Source organism: Carlito syrichta, unplaced genomic scaffold (assembly GCF_000164805.1).
Source record: "Carlito syrichta isolate Samal-C Ts95f unplaced genomic scaffold, Tarsius_syrichta-2.0.1 Scaffold303552, whole genome shotgun sequence".
Classification (NCBI taxonomy): Eukaryota; Metazoa; Chordata; class Mammalia; order Primates; family Tarsiidae; genus Carlito; species Carlito syrichta.
Genome location: NW_007247648.1, coordinates 875,997 through 880,165, shown reverse-complemented (window position 1 = coordinate 880,165; position 4,169 = coordinate 875,997).

Genomic DNA, 4,169 nt, shown 5'->3' with positions numbered 1-4,169 from the left:
AATTAATTCTGCCCATTATCTGAAACCTTCCTTTTCAAAGGTTCGGCTCTAATTTTGTCTGCAACATATTCAACTGACTGAATTGAATATTAAGCTGAATTAAAGATGAATTAAGAAAAAGAAGATTATGGCAAAAAAAAAGAAAAAGAAAAAGATTGTCGTTCACAGCTGCCCCACCTGTATCACCTTTATTTATATCTATTGCCAAGTTTTTCACTCCCTACATTTTTCAAGCTTATATCCTTAAGCCTTTTATGTTTAGATTTCTGAACCCTGGCCCATATTAATTTCTTCTTTTTTTTTCTTCTCTGTTTTACTCTTTTCAGCCTTAACATTCATACCTTACCTTGACTTGAAAGATTTTCTTTGTCTTCCTCAGCCTAATAGAGAATTTTATTTGTATTGCTCAGAGATTCTTAATGTCTGCAGGGTTTTTGTGTGTGAAAAAACAGTCACATTACATGCCTTTGGTTTAATGTCCTTAGAAATATATTTAGTAGCAAGCATGCATTTAACTATTATGCTAAAATACAGCATTTATTCATATATTACATAATCAAAATCCAAATATTACTCCAGCACTACACAACTCATCAAAATGAATTAAACACCATTAATTTCATTGAACTCGAAAGGATAGCTATAAACTTAATTAGTAATTTTTTAAGCAAATAAATTGAAAGAAAAAGTTTTACTATCTCTAAACAAAAGAAACTAGAATATTAGAATAATTAAAAACTCATTAATGTAATTACAGTTTAAGTATACAATTTATTAGCTTCTAAGATTTTAATGATTTCTGTATAATTCTTAATTTTTTTTTCCAAGACTGCAGTGATCATAGAAGGTATTCTTCACTATACCTTTTTAGAATTTTAGTAATCTTTTTAGTATACAGAAAGAGGGAAACCTCAGATTCGCTTCAGTTCCTGACTTTTAGGATGTGAAAGAATTGCTTCTTGTTGGCAGAGATCTTTGTGCACAGGTGAATATTGTTCAGAGTTGAGTCATTGAGTCTCTGATCATTTACAATTATGTGTTGTGTGTTATACCAAGTAAAGGTTAGTCATACATTCAGTATAGATTTAAGTTTTGGAAACTTGGAATTTTTACTACTATTTTAATTTCTAACTTGCCATCATGGCATTTGGTGTATTTATTCTACTTGTTCATGTAACTGGAAATTCAATAAAGCATTATTACTATAATGAGTGGGGTCCCAGGAATGTACTGTCCATCTACTGGTAGATGAGGATTGAAATTTCTTGAGCAGCTCTCATTTAAAAAACCAATGGAAAATTTACTTTGGTGTCCACTGTCAGACCTTATCAGTACATCACTATCAATGGCAATTATCCTCCTTTACTCTCTTCCAACCTGATTACTTTGTATTATCATTGGTGCTGATCAGCCAGCTATGTAAATCCTACTCTTCATTGTGAATAACTGACTCTCATTTTATTATACTCTTATTGCCTTCACATTTTATTAATATAATGCTTAACCACCTTTTATATTATAACTACCTTTTTAAAAGGATATCTGCACCCCTGTTTATGAAACACTATTGATAATAGCCAAGTTATGAAAACAACTTAAAAGTCCATCAGCAGATGAAGAAATAAAGAAAATGTGCACATATACACAATGAAATACTACTCGGCTATAAAAAGAATAAAATTCTGTCATTTGCTGCAATATGAATGAAACTGAAGGTCATTGTGGTAAGTAAAATAAACCAGATCGATAGATATCTTATTCGCACTCATATACTGGAGGTAAAAAAAATGGATCTCATGGAAGAAGAGAGTAGAATAAGAATTGCCAGATGATGAGTAGGGCAGGGGTAGCAGGAGGAAGAAAGGCTGGTCAGGGTACAAACATATATTCGATAGAAGGAATCAAGTCTACTGTTTGATAGAACAGTGGAGTGACTATACTTAACAATTTATTGTCTATTTTAAAATAGCTAGAAGAGAAGATTTGAAATGCTCCCAACACAGGGAAATGACAAGTATTTGAGTGTTGGCTGTTTTAAATTTCCTTATTTGATTAAGCATTATATACATATATCAGAAGACTACATATGTTCAATTATCATGTATCAGTTAAAATTACCTTTTAGTATGGCTATGTCAGATTTACCATTTTTCATATTACTTTAAATTCATGATATTTTATAAACAATGGTAAGATTACTTATTATTATTATTAATACACATAATATTATTGCAGAATCATTAGAATCTCTTTTGTTTTTTTAGACTATGTCTCCTGACACTATTGAAAGTATCCTTGAATTTTGGCTATCACAGGATATTCTTCATCCACCCCAAAACCTCAGGCTAGTCTCCCAAAATTCCTAATTCCAACTACACTATCACCTATAATGGGATGTGAATATTTTTAAAAAGTGATATTTCTTTCTGGTGGACAGACCTTCCAGACAAATCTCATGGGTTGTTGAGTGGAGCAGCATTGTACCTTTGTGCAGTGCACAGACTTCACACCTGTGCCTAGCAGCTCTGTTCTTTTTTGGTGAAGAGTCGTATTAGAGAATAGTATTTTTTTCATGATAATTCACTTATACATGCAACTTGGATAATGGTCTTAATGTACTATTCACATAAAGATGAAAGCATGCTATATTTCCTATAGACACTAGCTATGTGACTTTGATAAACCAACCAGTCATGATCATACTCTGACTTTCTTATGTGTAAAATGGGGGTAATAATAACATGTACTTCACAGGGCTTTTGTGAAAGTTAATGCTGACTTATGTAAGGCTCTTTAAGCAGTGCCTACCACATAAGAAGCATTTTTCCACCTCTGCTATTACTGCTTTCAGTAAGAGAATTGGCAAAGGGAGTCCTCCTTTATTTTTTAAGTTTGCCTTGCAATTTTCAATGCATCCTATTATAGAGCCTTGCTCTGTTTTTATGACATAAGGGTTTTATTCACTGCCATGAATTTATCTTGTGATGATCATTAGAAAGTAAAGGTCAAAAAAATACATATGCTTCTATCAACAAAGGGGAATCAACCTTGCTGCTGAGAGTCAAACTAAAAAATCAGCACAGTACAGATAAAATCAGAAATAGAGAAGGTCACCTCAATTGAATGTGTGATGGATCTAAAATATGTATCATTTGGCTTAACTTATGCTATTAAAAATGGTTATATGATAGCATACACAAATATTATTAGACAGGTATGTATGTTTTGAACTGCTTCAGCCCTGTGTGTGGATGCATTCCTTACTGAACACCCAGTATTATGTGCTTCAGTCTTTTGGGAAGGGTAGTCACACTTCTGTACCTCTAATAATCTCAACTAGATTCTGTTTGGAGTATTTGGTAAGTGCTGGTAACTTTACCTAGAGTGTCACGTTTAATTCAGAAAAAAATTGCAAGAGCTACATATTGATTTCACTTTTGAAGATGAGGACATTGAGAAAGAAAGCAGTTAATCAAACTGGGTAACCTTAAGGAACGGGAAAATGGTAAGACTAGGATTAACTAGGTGCTGTCTAGTTCAGCATGTTGGGTGCAGTCTCCTCTGAGTCAACCCACATTTGAGGATAATTTTGCTGATGAATCAAAGTTTCAATTGTTTTGACTAAAACCTTAGAGTTGGATAGGTGTGAACAAAGTTATTGATTTTCAAAATTTTGAAATGTAAGATTCTGGGAAAATCTTCTTGGCAATAGCCTTTCCCATGACTTCTTGGATATGACACCAAAAGCACAGGCAATAAAACTAAAAATAAACAATGGGATGACGTTGAATTAAAAAGTTTTTGCACATCAAAGGAAAAAGCAAAACAAAAAGGCAACGCATGGAATGTAAGAAAATATTTTCAAGCCATATATCTGAAAAGGGATTAATACCTAAAATATATAGGGAACTTAAACAACTCAACAGAAAAAAAAACAACAGTAACAACAAAAACAAAAAACCCAGGTTAAAAAGGAGAAAGGACATGAATAAACACTTCTCCAAAGAAGACATATAGGCATGGCCAACAAGCATAAAAAAAAGTGCTCACCATCACTAATCATCAGAGAATTGCAGAACAAAACCACAATGAGATATCATCTCACACATTTCAGAGTAACTTTTAAAAATATAAAGATAATTAGTGTTGGCAAAGATGTGTATTAAAGG